This window comes from Microtus pennsylvanicus, chromosome 14 (genome assembly GCF_037038515.1).
Source record: "Microtus pennsylvanicus isolate mMicPen1 chromosome 14, mMicPen1.hap1, whole genome shotgun sequence".
In the NCBI taxonomy this organism is placed as follows: Eukaryota; Metazoa; Chordata; class Mammalia; order Rodentia; family Cricetidae; genus Microtus; species Microtus pennsylvanicus.
Window position 1 is genome coordinate 62,814,372 of NC_134592.1, and position 15,690 is coordinate 62,830,061.

Genomic DNA, 15,690 nt, shown 5'->3' on the forward strand with positions numbered 1-15,690 from the left:
TGGGGGAGGGGTAGGATGCCAATGAGAACTGGATGCAGGCAGAGTCTACCAAAGTAATGTCAGTGAGCAGCAGAGTTTGGCTTTAGGCTCAGATCTTTCACTAACAGGGCTCCAATGCTGTCAGCTGGGCTGGGGAATGCCTTAAAAGCCTAATGCCATTGGCTACATGCCCTAAAGGAGGTTTTCTGTGTTTTAAAGAATCGTGCGTATATATAGGTGATTGTGCATGCCAAGAAATAGACAGCAGAGGGTTTGCTTAGAAAACAGGTTAAACCTCTATTTGGGGGTCAAGCTGTCTCAACAGTGTAGCTCAGAGAAAGGTCTGTGATGGGAAGAGTCTCACAGAGCTTCCAGAGAAAACAGACCCCCCACTTCTTAAAATGCGCAAACACATCAAGTCCATGGCTGGCGGCTGGTAAGTGCCAGAATGCTCACTTGGAGGAGAACCAAACATCCAAGGGTCTATATTCCCATATTTTCTCTGTGTTTGCTTGCATATTCCTGAGTTATTGCCAGCCCGAATGTGGCATTCCTGTTTGTGTGTATGTGAGGATATCCACATTCTGAACTAAGAACCAGAAATACTCCTGGTGGACCCCCTGCCTCATAGATTTTCTGAAGCAGCCATCTTTAATCTGAACCTGACAAACAGCTGACCTGCCAGTTGGATAAGGACTGGTTGGGTAAGACGCAGCATGTAGAAAAGTGAGATTAGAGCAGAAGCATGTGTAGTTTCTCACGGGTGAGCCTGTAAATCTGAACTAGTCAGAACCCAGTGGATTTCCAAACACAAAGAGAAATATGGGAATTATACAAAAATGTATCAAATGTGGTAAAATCTTACAGAGGAAAACGAAGGTCATTGCCTTCGCAGTTTCCTTCTCAAACTCTTGCCTCTGTGTGGACAGTGAGAAAAAAATAAAAAGATCTGCACAGATGAAAATAAATGTGTGGCTGGGACCCAGGGCCAACAAGTGCCTGGCTGCAGCCTGTTGGGCAAAACAGGTTTTTATAAGGATCGCTGTTGGGCTATTAATTAATCTTTGTTGGGGTTGGCATCGTATCCATTTGGGTTTAGGGGGAAAGAATGTAGGCAGACGTGGTTTGTATTTTTTGTAAACTGTTTGCTGTTTATATTGCTATTTGAAAGAACATGAGGCAAAATGGAATTCTAAAAATCAAGGTACAGGGGAGATAGACCTATTGCCTGAGATTTTCCCCCACACAGTTCAGCACCTGGCTACGAGCCGATTGACATCAGCTGCAGTATTTGACTTCGCTAGGAGCCAGAACAGTGAAGAAAATAAGAAGTCCAATTGGCCTGAGAATTCACTTAGAACTCGGTCAGGGAAGTGTACTTTGGGAATGAGCTATTTCTCCTCTTCCTCTATATCCCACAGAGATGATCTGAGCCTTGAGCCTGCTTTGATGTTAGTAAGAACTTGGCAACCTGATCGGTTTCATGTGGAGCAGAATAAGACAAGCAAGAAACACAGAGAGGAGCCTTGCCAGCTCCGAAAATGTCTACAGCATAACCAAAGCACACACAGATGCAGTCCGTGGCTCTCCTCTGCACAGTGCACAAACGGGAAACAAGATCAATACAATATCAATAGATATGCCTCTCTAAATGCACAGATTTCATCCTGAGATAGCAGAATGTGTGGCTCGAAATGAATCCATTCTGCCTACTTGGAAAAGAAAATAACATGGGCTTCTGAAAGCCAAACCTAAAAATGTGAAATAAGAGATGTCAATACATTAGGAATGTTTCCTCTACCTCCAATAGCATTTAATATTTCTTAAAAGTGTAAATACTTGACATACAAGAGCTATAGGGACAGGGAATATGATTATCTCTAGCCATACAGAAAGCATTCCCTGAAGTGGCCGACTGGTGACCACGTGGCATTCACCTTACCCATTAATGTGTGAATTCAAATCTGTGTATATTGTCACAAGCATCCATCCACAGGCATCCTGGCATTCTGGATTCCACAGGAGTGGTCCAAGCTCAGACATTATCCTAGATAGGCTTGCCAAGGACAACCTTGGAGACCTTAATTAATTAAGTAGGCAGCTGGACTCGCCTTCCTTTTTCCTGCTCACCCAGGCCTTCCATGCTACTTCCCTGACCAAATAAAATAAAATAAAATAAAATAAAATAAAAATACCGCCACTTCTTAGAGTGTTGTTAGAGGAAGTAATAGCAGCAAGTATGTGTTGATAACGAGACAGAAGAAATTCTAAAAGATATTAAATGATGACAAAGAAAAGTCAGCTTTACCCTGAACAAATCATGCTAACTGAAATCAATAGAAAAGGTGAAATTCAGAAGGATTAACAAAGAATTTACATGAAGGATAGAGTCAAAAGGAGAGACCAGTTTTGAGGCTATTATCCTAAACTGGCTGCTGAGGTATTGAGTAGGACTTACAGGAGACCAAAGGACTGAGGAGAAAACTGAGGCCCCTGTTCAGAGGTACTGCCAGTAGCAGCTAACATATATGCAGTGCTTACTATACTTGTAAATATTTTATCAATCTTACTCACGTCCAATTCCTGTCTCTCTAGTAGGTGGGTTCTGTTTGGAAAAAAAAAAAACAGGAACCCAAATTGTGAAGACATACAGTGGGAGCTAAAACAAGAACTATTAGTCTGCATACACTACCTCTTCCACTTATCCCTCATACTTATTATACTCAATAGTTATCAAATATGCTCATCTTTGTGTGGTGACATAACATAAAAAATTGTCAACTAATTTACAAAGGACAGTGAGGAGACAATGACACATCATCCTTATGGCTGTAAAGAAGATAAACGGCAGTCCTTATGGAGACTATGAGTCTAGGTTCTGGCTGGATAAGAATGATCAGTAGAGAAGTCAGGGTTGACTTTCAAGAACGCCTAACACCTTTCAGTTGGTTGGAATCTGGACTTTGGCCTGGGGACTGCTCCAGTCCCTTCCCTTACTACATCAACCAAATGCCTAACCAAAGCAACTTCAAGAAGGAGGCGTTTTGATTTAGGTTCCTAGTTTGAAGGTACATTTGTCATAGCAGAAGGAGTGAGGCATCGTGTACCAATGTACACCAGCAAAAGATGCAGAGTGCCATGAACACTTCCTCTCAGCTAGCTTTCTCCTTTTGATTCAGTCTAAGAGCCAAGCCCACTGAACAGTGTGCCTCCTACTTTTGAATTAGCCATTTCCATCTCAGTGAATTAACTTTATGAAGATAGTTCCTTGCAGGCATGGTCAGAGGCTAACCCAGTCAAGCCATTCTCTCACAGGTGTTCCTGGGGGCTTCTCTCCTAGATGATGCAAGATCTTGATGAGCTGGTCATCAATACTAACCATCATAGCAAGTAATTTTCTGGCTAGGCAAGCCTGAGAAATTGAATTCTATCGCTAGAACCTATGAACAAAACAGAATGCAGAAATGCATGCTTGTAATCCCAGCTTTGATGAGGTAGACACAGGGTGTTGCTGATCACTAGTCATCTAGTCTAAACTCTTTGGCTAGTACCAGGTCAATGAGAGGTCCTGTTTCAGAAAAAGGGGTTGAAGACTGAGCAACACCTGAGGTTGTGTGTGTGTGTGTGTGTGTGTGTGTGTGTGTGTGTATACAAGGGCACACATGAACACTGGTATGCATTGACACTCCAGACACTTGAACTTCTTACTTCAAATACATTTGCTAAAAATGCCCCCATTGGGATGACATAAAATACCTAGTAAATATTTCATCTATTTGTGATTTGGCTGATTCTACACTATCAGAAAAAGGATGATGTTTATTCCTAAAGCATTTACCATAATTCGTCTAAATATCTATATCTAGTCATTCTACTGGTGACTCGATTCATTATACTTTATTCATCATACAAGAAAAAAATCCCTTTATTTTTCTTTGTTGATTAGCAGATTGATGTGGGATTCCCCTCTGTATGCTGTTAATACCATTGGTTAATAAAGAAACTGGCTTGGCCTGATAGGGCAGAACTTAGATAGGTGGGGAAAATTAAAGTGAATGCTGGCAGAAAGGAGGAAGAATGAAAGAGAAGTCATGTAGCACCACCAGAGACAGACGCCAGAATTTTATCTGGTAAGCCACTGCCATGTAGCAATACACAGATTAATAGGAATGAGTTAAATTAATATGTAAGAGATAGTCAATAAGAAGCTAGAGCTAATGGGCCAAGCATTGATTTAAATAATAGTTTCTGTGTATTATTTTTCAGGACTGAAGAGCCAGAAACCAACAAGCAGCCTTCCTACTACAGCAGATGATAAGTTTATAAGAAATTCAGAAGTGTAGTTCTATAAGATTGCCAGCAACCCATGTCTATTATTTTGGGGTTCTATGATTTTTGTAAAATTAATATTTTTCTAATTTTATCTTAATAGGGTGGGAATTTGCTTTCTGTTCAACATAACAAAGTGAGACTAGTTAAGCTGCATGCCTTGTTTGTTATAGACTAGATTTTAAACACAGAATCCTAACATATTAATTCTCTAACAGGTTAACAAAAACCACAGTCTGTGCCCAGGGTTTTCCTGAGTCAAAAGTCCTGTTTCTGTTGCAAACATTCCTAACCTGAAAACAGGTAGCCGTTTCAGAGTTCCCTGACCAATGAATGTGGTCTAGGAACAGAGCTGTTCTTTAGAAAGAAAATGAAGTCATTACTTGTTAATGAGGGGCATACCAGAAACATGAAAACTGTCCAGCTCTGTGACTTATGAAAAGCCTAGGGACATTAACAACTCAGGTGAGAGCAGTTCAGGCCTATTATTGCTCGAGTCTCATTTGCACTACCTCAGTCCACAAGGAGTTTTTAACCCAGTTGAATTGGGGGCAGAGAGGAATTTTTAAGAGTCTCTAACCCTTTCCCTGGTCTGCAAGAACTGCTTATTCGGCTGTGCAAAAAAAAAAAAAAAAGGCCCTGAACCTTACAAGGAAAGACCAAGACGACAGACACATGTGTATAGACGCAGGTGTATAGAAAGGTTTGTAGATGTAAATGCACCCCAGTTATTCTTTGATAAATTTAAAGTGGCTCAACAAGAATGAGTGACAAATTAGCAGGGTGGTGTCAGCTATACCCTCATGGAGTCTAGATGTGAATTACCTGGGTTTTTATCCCAGCTTTATACTGACTGTGAAGCCTGTAATGGGATTTAAATTCATTTTACTTCAGTTTTAGTTTAAATAGTAGAGGTACTGATGCAGTTTTAGCATAAATAGTACTCATCTACATGGTACCAATGCTTCATACTATCAAACTGTGAGATCACATTTTTCTAATTTTAATGTAACTCATATAGCCGAGTGAATAGTGGCTAGACTCAGCTCTCTACGTGCATGCTACCATAGTAAGTACATCTCAAAGCAAAATGTGATTCCTCCACTGTAGATTAAACATTAAAATACTCTGACTTTCGTTCTCCTTTATATGCAAGAGAATAATAATATTGCTATTGTTTTGTAAGATGCCAGTTAAATGCCATATGTTGAGCTCTTGGTATCTTTTCTCTCATAGTAAGCATGCAATTAATAGAATTTTCTGTTATTGAGCATATTATTATACCAAAATGACCCAATTTAGAAGCAAGGTAAAAAGAAGTCTATGAAGATAATAAAAATTTGGTAAATTTTCATAAATAAATTGATAAAAATATATACACAAGCACACTACCAAATTTGATCTAAATTCTATAGATGTCAGCATGAAAGTGAATGTTTAAAGCTAATAATGGCCATGTTTACTCCATCATGGTCAGTAACTAGAAAGGTAGAACTATACTGCTCACTAGGATAAGACCCAAAACCCATATTTTTCTCAGTAACTTCAAAAGAGTAGCCTGTCTAGAGCAGACAGGAGTTCTAAGCATCCTTGCAGCAGGAGATGCTGAGACCCATTTCTTATATAGTTCAGCAGCCCAGACCCAAAGTACACATTAGCAAAGCAAGTCCAAAACAGAGAAGAGTCAACTGTACGTGTCCCACATATCTGTCTTCCTCCACATATTAGTAGATCCCAAGGAATTGAATGTTTAGGGAAAAAAGTATAATTTCTTTATAGCGAGCTTCACACTCCACAAGCAAGTATTTCTAAGTAATATACAGTCCAACTTAATTTTTGATAAATGTTAAGAAATGAGGCATTATAAATAGGTATATGACAGAGATAATTGAGGATTGGCTACATAAATGATGATAGATACACAGATAAATAGATGATAAGAGAGATAGATGATAGATAGATAGATAGATAGATAGATAGATAGATAGATAGATAGATAGATGATAGATAGATGATAGATAGATAGATAGATGATAGATAGATAGATGATAGATAAATAGATAGATAGATAGATAGATAGATAGATAGATAGATAGATAGATAGATAGATAGATAGATGATAGAGAGATAGATGATAGATAGATAGATGATAGATAGATAGATAGATGATAGATAGATAGATAGATAGATAGATGATAAATGGTAGACAAAAGCAGACATTAAATGTATAAAAGAGAGATCTGCACTTTACACCCTGTCATGAAGGCGATAATACTACTTTTCATCCTTTAATTACTCTAATATGCAACAACTCACTGACTAATGAAACTTAAACATGAATTTGACTTCTAGTGCATAAGCCCATTGCAGTCCAGACTGAAAACTGAGGAGACCTTGCCGATATTGTTTCAAAATTGACAATAAAACACGTGCTTGAAAAGAACTGACATTTCCTTTCCTTCTGGTAATTAAAAAAAAATTTATTGATGTTTGGATACACCCAGTAAGATGAAATCAATCTGAAAGTAGAAGTTATCTAAATATGAGTCACACCAAAATATTTGACCAATAATCATGATAATAAAGATGAGAATCCCATCTAGGTAGAGTAATGAAAACTTCATTCAAGGCACAGGAATTTCAGTGTGGAAGCCAAACTGCAATGAGCTGTACCAAATACATATCTGCACGATCTAGAAATAACTTTCCTTAAGCAAATATTATAACAACATGTTAAAATCTGCTAAGCTTAATTCAAGTTTGCTTAACAGTATTTACCTTGAATCCAGAGTATTAAATTTTGAGATGCAGATTCAAGTCAACAATTTGAATTCTAAAATATCATCCTTGAAATAAGTATTTTCTTTTTTGTGCTGTAACTTTAAAGTCTTGCTAACTATCATGTGTGGTTTTAATAATTTCTACCTGAAGATATTTTGAACGCTGAGATTTGCATTATGGAAAAAAGACAAAACCTGATCTTAATAGGCCTATTAATTTGCCATACAATGAGGCAGAATTGGGAGGATATTTGCAATTTTAGAAAAATGTCTCTAATTTTCATGAAATAATTTCAGACACTAGTTAATATGCATTTACTTGCCAGTCAAAAGTGCAGGGGAAATCTTGCATCTATACATCCAAAGGTATGGTTTATGTCTATCATTTATGTAGATAGATAGATGATAGATAGATAGATAGATAGATAGATAGATAGATAGATAGATAGATAGATAGATAGATAGATAGATAGATAGATCGTCTGGGCTTTCCGAGTGCAGATAACAAGAAAGAACACATTAACATATTCCTCACAAACTTATGAGACTTAGGTGAGTCTAGCTGCCCTATTCTTTTTCAAAGCAAAGGAAGACAACAAGAAAATAATATCCTGCCAAAAAAAATACATTTTATTAAAAATAAATTCTTTTCTCATACAGTATTTTCTGATTGTAGTTTCTCTTTCATCTGCTCTTCCTAGTTCCTCACCATTTTCTCTCCCCTAGAGATTCACTCCCGTTCTTTCTCCTATTATAAAATAACATGCTTCTACTACTAAATAATCACTTAGAGGCTTAATATTAATTATAAACTGTTTGGCCTATAGTTCAGGCTTATTACTAATTTTTATATTGAAATTTACCCATTTCTATTAATTTATATATTGCCATGTTGTTGTGGCTTTTACCTGTCTGCTGGCATGTTGTTTCTTCAGCAACTGTCTCACTTCTTTCCTGACTCCACACCTTCATATCTGAGGCCTGAATTTGATTATTCTGCCTAAGCTTATCCTGCCTGACTGTTGGTCAAGCAGCCTTTATTATTAACCAATGTGAAAAATACACATTTACACCACACAGAAGCATCCCATAGCAACAATACTTTGGCCTATTTCTTCCCAAGTGCGTCCCCTTGATCTCCTCTATTTCACTAAGGGTTATACGTCAATTTAAGTTGCTTATTTGATCTTGATTTAAGTTTGCTAAGTGGCACCTACTGAAAACTACCCATTTGCTTTAGATTGCTTCCATTTGATGTCTTTATGATTCTCTGAATATTCTCAGTGTCTGTTGTTATGTCCCCATTTTAGCTTCTGCTTTTGTTAATTTAGATATTCTTTCTGTGTATTTTAGTTAGTTTAGATAAAGGATTGTCTATCTTGTTGATTTTCTCCAAGATCCGCCTCTTCCTTTCATTGATTTCTGTATTGTTCTCTTTGTTTCTATTTTATTGATTTCAGCCCTCAGTGTGATTATTTCTGCTGTCACTTCTCTTAGGTGTGATTAATTCTTTTTGTTCTAGAGCTTTCAGGTGTGCTGTTAAATTGCCAGTATGGAATCTCACCAATTTTTTTTTTTAATGTAGGTACTTAGTGCTATGAACTAGCCTCTTAGCACCGCTTTCATTGTGTCCATGAGTTTGGGAATACTGTGTGTTCATTCACATTGCATTTTATAAAGTCTTTAATGTCTTTATTTAGTTCTCTCTTGACTAATTTTTATTCAGTGGAGAGATGTTCAGTTTCTTTTGGTTTGTAAGCTTTCAGTTGTTACTTATATTGAACTTTATTCCATGGTTGTCTGCTAAAATGTAGGGAGTTGTTCAAATTTTCTTATACTTTTTTTGAGATTTGCTTTGTGTCCAAGTATGTGGTCAATTTTGGAGAAAGTTCCATGACATACAGAGAAGAAAGTATAATCCTTTTTTGTTTGGATGAAGTGTTCTTCTTCTAAATATCTGTTAGGTCCTTGTGGTTTATAACTTTCATTAGCCCCAGTATTTCTCTGTTTAGTTTTTGTCTAAATGACATGTCCATAGGTGACAGCAGGTATTGAAGTTTCCCACTGTCTGACTGTGAGGGTCAATATGGGATTGAAGCTGTAGTAGTGTTTCTTTTACAAACTCAAGTACTCTTGATTTTAGGGGTTTAGATGTTAAGAACTGAAGTGTCTTCTGGGTATGTTTTTCCTTTAATGAATATGTAGTGTCCTTCCCCATTTCATTTGATTAGTTTTGGTTTGAATTGGCTTATAATGGCAAGATGTTTAAATGGCTACACCAGATTGCTTCTTATATCCATTTGCTTGGTATATCTTTTTCCAACCCTTTACCTTTATGTTTAGGTCACTTTCTAGGATACAGCAGAAGAATAGATCCTGCTTGCACAACTGTTTTGTGAACCTATGTCTTTTTTTTATATTTCTTTCTTATATTTATTTATTTATTTTTAATTAATTTATTTATTTATTAAAGATTTCTGTCTCTTCCCCGCCACCGCCTCCCATTTCCCTCCCCCTCCCCCAATTAAGTCTCCCCCCAGCCCGAAAAGCAATCAGGGTTCCCTGTCCTGTGGGAAGTCCAAGGAACCCCCACCTCCATCCAGGTCTAGTGTGGGAGCCTAGGCAGTTTGGATGCTCAACTTACTAGACCTGGATGGAACCTATGTCTTTTTATTGGGGAACTGAGACCATAGATATTGAGAGATAAAGTTTGTTGATTTCTGTTATTTTTCTATTTTTGGTGATGGTTGTAGTGTGGTGTGTGTTCTTCCCTTCTTTTGGTTTTGCTGGTGTGAGATTATTTATTTTCTGTGTTTTCATGGGTGTAGTTAACTTCCTTAGGTTGGAGCTTTCCTTCTAGCACCTGCTGTAATGCAGGATTTGTAGATAGTGTTTAAATTTGAATTCATCATAGAAAAATTTATTTTCTCCAACTATGGTGATTGAAAGTTTCGCTGAGTAGAGTAGTCTAGGCTGGTATCCATGATCTCTTAGAGTCTGCAGCTTATCTCTCCAGGCTCTTTTTTTCTTCTAGTCTCCATTGAGAAGTCAGGTACCGTTCTATAGGTCTGCCTTTATGTTACTTGATGTTTTTCCTTTGCAGCTTTTAACATTCTCTCAAAGTTCTGCATATTTAGCTTTTCAATTGGTACGTTGGGAGAGGACTTTGTTTTCTCATCCAATTTTTTTGGTGTTCTGTGAGCTTTAAAGGTATCATCTTTGTATTAGGAAAATTTCCTTCTTTGGATTTTTTATCTTCTAGAATTTGCTTTTATTTATTTACCAAAAGCAACACATGTAGGACAAGTTGGTTTTTTGTTGTTGTTGTTTTGTTGTTGTTTTTTTGGCAAGACAGTGTTTCTCTGTTAACTTTGCAGAACAGGCTGGCCTTGAACTCACTGAGCTTCACCTGCTCTGTCTCCGGAGTGCTGGGATTAAAGGTGTGTGCCACTACCACCTGGCTATAGGCAACCTGTTAACCTTGCATTAAATCATTCTCAGGAAACCACAAATGCACACAAAAAATTGCCTGTGTGAACAGGGTTAGACTGATACTTTTTTTCAAAGAGAAATTACTACCTAACTTTAAAAGAAATGATCAAAGTAAGTCACTTGTGCGCATGACATGGAGATAGTGCTGAAATTACAGATATAAGGAAGCATTACTCTTATGTCCCACATTGCCCCCACAACTATTTTCTGAGGAAACCATCATAAAATTAAGAAATGGTTTCAGTTTAGTATTCTGTTGAAACAGTTGTCTTGGCTTTTGAGCTGGGATTCCTCTCTTTCCACTATTCCTTTTATTTTTAGGTTTGGTCTTTCGCAGTGTCCCAGATTTCCTGTATGTTTAGTGTCAGGAAGTTTGTAGATTTAATATTTTATCTGATTGTTTCTTCAATACTATCTTCAGTGCCTGAGCGGCTCTCGTTTATCTCTTATATTCTGTTGGTGAAGCTTGACTCTGTAGTACCTGTTTGAATTTCTAAATTCTTTATTTTCACAGTTACCTCAGCTTGTGTTATCTTTATTGCTTCTATTTCCACTTTCATGTCTTGAACCATTTTATTCATTTCCTTCAACTATTTGTTTGTACTTTCTGTGCTTTCTTTAAGGAATTTATTTATTTCCTCCAATTCTTTGTGTTTTATTAGTTTTTCTTAGGGGATTTATTCATTCCTACTTAAGGACCCTTATCATTTTCATTAAGATCTCTTTCCTTATGCTTCAGTTACATTGGGAAATTCAGGACCAGCTGAGGTAGGATAGCTGGGCTCTATTGGAGACATTTTATCTGTGCTCTTTCTCTGGCATCTAGGAATTTGGGTTTACGGTGACTACAGGTTAAGATGCTGATTTCTAAGTTTGTCTTTTTCTGCTGGGTGTTTTGCTCCTTGGTTTCTGTCTCCTCTCTGGATTTCCAGAGAGTGTGATAGCTGTGTATTGCCTGTTGTGCTGGCCTGCTCAGCTGGTGTGTTCACAAGGAATGCCTGCTGGTGTTGGAGGCTGGTATACAGGAACAAGTGGATGGAAGGAGGTTAGGAGAGGGTGATCTGTGAGGTTCACAGGGTACAGGAAAAGAGGATGCTCTTGGTAATCTGTTGCGAAGGAATGGGACTGAGGGACTGGTTTTAGGGGAACAGAGAGAAGAGGAGGTGTGCTGACTGCCTGTGTGGCTTCCTGGCAGGCCGTTTTGTTGTTGTTGTTTTGTTCCAAGACAGGGTTTCTCTGTGAAAACACCCTGAACATTTTGGAATTTGTTTTGTAGACCAGGGTGGCCTTGAACTATCAGATATCCTCCTGCCTCTGTCTCCCCAGTGCTGGGATTAAAGGTACAACACCACTCCTGGCCAACAAAATTTTGTTTTAAAGTACCTCTGTAGCATCCTAGAAGTTGGAAAGGAAGCCACTGTTTTCCTAACAATATAGATGCAAAGTATCCTTTCTTCTAGAATCCCAAAGGATACTTCTGCTGCTCCCCTCTGCTCATCTCCACCTGCCCAGTATTCTAGGGCCCATTGTCTTACTACAGAAATAAGCTCAGGTGGCAAAGGGCTTGGGCATGCTTTTTTATAAACACATGCTGAAGACACAGCAGCAGTTACTGGAATTTCCTGTGTGTAATCGCTATTCATTTATATTCAAGGAGTATATAGAGTAACTTTCATTTCTTCTTAGGAGTTGTCAGTTTGTGCTTTTACTGAAAATTACTTAGTGCTGCACAAAATCTCCTCTTCATTGTCAAAGCTTTCTTCTGGCTTTTATTAAAATCTGGGTCCTTCCTGAGTATAAGTGATTTGTGTTGTATGAAGTATACAAGTGAAATGCATGAGCAGCTTCAGTTAGAAATAAGGCTGGCCAAGAATCTCGAGGGTTCTTTCTAGGCTAGAAATGAAGCTATAGCCTTGCCATCTAAAGGTTTTGCCGTATACATTCTGCCTGTGTACCTCATTCCTATTATGATCTCAGATATCTAAGGGAAAAAAACAATATGATTATTTTCTCTCTTTTTTTGAGGGGAGTTGGGTTTATTGTTTGTTTGTTTCTGAGTAAGGGCTTCTCTGTAGCCTTGGAGCCTGTCCTAAAACTAGCTCGTATAGACCAGGCTGGCCTTAAACTCACAGAGATCCACCTGCTTCTGTCCCCCACCCCCACCTGTGCTGGGATTAAAGGTGTACGCCACCGCAGTCTGGCTTGATTATTTTCTCTTAATCTCCACAGCTGTAACCAGTCATAGAAAAACATGCTTAGTCTCCATATTAAGAGGACAAATGCACAAGAAGAGAACAGAAGTGTTTCTAGTGTAATCCCTTGGTGAAATACTTAATTCTGTCAGTGAGAGATACTTCCTAATGTGGGGAAATGGCCAACTATACATGAATATGAAGCTGAACCTAGGACTGGAAAGATAGTTCAGTTATTAAGAGCACTTGATGCTCTGGCAGAAAATCTGGGTTCAGTTCCTGGCACCACATGACAGCTCACAATTGCCTGTAACTCAAGTTCAAGTTCCAAGGGATCTAATACCCTCTTATAACCTCCACAGGACTCTGGACACATGAGGTACACATACATATCCTCCGGAACATATACGTACACATAAAATAAATATTTTTTTAAAAAAATAAAGAAATTGAATCTGTTTAGAAGAGTTGACTTCAAGAATGATAAATTTTCTGGTAATGTAAATTCTTTAGTAATTCTTTCTCATCCAGATGTTCACTGTTACTTAACAAAGCATCCTTATACTTGGCAACTTATAGCAGAAGGACTAATATTTTTCACATTTCTGAGGCCAGAGTGGCCAGCTGTCACATATGCTGCGGCAAGTCCAGATGTTTGGATGCTTCCCTCCAGTCTAGTGACTTGTGCTGACCTTTTCTGGGACACAATGATTGTCCTGCATGTGATATCATTCTCCTGGGACTAACCTGGGCCTCTTCATATCCCATCTAACGATGAGGTGGTACCATATCAAGATTCCAAGAAAATAAAACAGGAACAGTAGAACCATTGAGACCTAGATTCAAGAAACCCCATCATTATTTCTGTTACTTCCATGGCAATGAAAACCCTATTTATCTCAGACACAGTGGGAAAATAGATCCCATTTTTGAAGAGCAGAAGAGGACAAGGACTGGAAAGGGTTGATTCATCATGAGTCCCTGCTCTAACCATCTACTACGTTTCTGAGTTGATTATTTAGTAGAGTTAGTCTATAAAACACATTTTTATTTTCTTTCATTCTAATCTTACATTGTAGTCATTTAATAGGAGATACAGTCAGTGGCAATGTCTCTTATCCCAGTACTCAGGAGACTGCGTCAGGAGAATCACAATGAGATACACAGGTGAGGCCAGGAGTTTCAGCGACCAGCCAGATAGACTTTGTGAGATACTGCCTCAATAAAAGAGACAGACAAGCATAGAGAGGAAAGAGAGAGGAAAAGAGGATTGAAATCTGGGTAGATTAGTATCTATGAAAGTTATGTACATAATTGGGCAGGAGAAATTACTTCTGCTTCCATTGCCCATGGTTCCTAGGGCACACTCCTTAGCATTTTATTCAGCTTCACTCTTCACAGGAACTTTAAAGGGACTCAGACAGGAAGGCTGAAAGAATATCTTAAAGTTCTAATTTTGAAATTTTCCTCTTGGGAATTAGGAGTGTAGAGTGAATTTCTCACAGCATTGGACATTTTCCCGGAGGATTTCTTTTGATAAGACTTGGCCTTACTACAATAAAGGACTCTTGCCTCCATGTAGACTTTGAAGGATTGGCTAGAACTGCACATGCACACGCTGTCCTCCATGGCTGATTTCCAGCGGGAAGAATAAAGGACACCAGATGCTAGTGAGTGAATACGCTGTTACTCAAAGTGAAATGCCCAGTCATTAGACATCTCTGTGTTGTAGGGACAATACAGAGGAGCCAAGCATTGCCCACACAAGCCGGAGTCTGAAGCAGAGCTGTGAGTGGAAGGACCTCACTGAAATCAGTTACTTCTCTGGAGTTGACTTTGGTCCTCTAAAACTCCCTAAAAGCTAAACTAAGAATTTGCAAGGATCACCTTCTCAGCATATTACAAGTTTCTGCTAAATAACTGGCATACAAAATAAATCTGGGGGCACTGAATAGTCTTTGATATAGTTGTAGTTAAGCCCAAAGCATGCTATAAATAGCAATAAAATCTCCTGACCTCATAAGTTAGGCATTAAAGAGATGAAGTCCTGGCTCAGGTTCTATGAAGCAAGCTTCTCTTGTTTCCATTTATCCATTCACTCAAGCATCTCCGAGTGAGGACTCCCTGGGGACCTAACACTGTGCTACATACTGGGCTTGGCGTGAAAGGAAACAGACAAGGCATTCAGTGAAATTTCAGTTAGTATCACTTAAAGTGTCCTTACCCTGAAAGAGTTGGACAATAAAAATTACATACATGAGAAATAGGTTCCCTTGCTCTAAAGCAAAAAGGCTTATTCTTTAGTCGTTTGTCTGTTTTGCATTGTTTTGCCACAGAGGCCTGCAGAGTAAAGAGTTTTAGGATGTTGAGCCATACAGTCTCTCTCTGCAGTAAATATTCTATTCTAAAGTATTAGTGCATAAGAAGCCATTAACAACACACAAATGACAAAATCTCATCCGCGTAAAAATCCCTGGGCTAAAGGCTGAGGCCTTCCGTCTTTATAAAGTATAGACCTGTGAGTCCTCAGAGATGATCACCTCACACTTTTAGTTTCAAGATCCTGCCATACGCATTTCACACACAGTTGTCCACCCATTTTAGTCAACAGCTGAAAACAGGGGAGAAGAGAAAGATTAGCAGGCAACCAGCAATTGCCCTTCAGAACATCGCCAGTACCTGTCAACAGGGCAAATCTCCAGTTCTGAGCTGCACCTTCCAATGTGCTGCTCATCGTGATTAATTCCTCTAGTACCCACTGTAGGAATATAAGTCATGATTAATTAATTTGCTGTGAATGAGGGTATAACATTTAATTTCCCTCCAAATTTCAGAGGAGTCGATTTCAATGAATAATTGAACGAAAATGAGTTGCAGTTCTCTGCCTTCTGCTACGGGATAGAGACATGAGCTCTCAG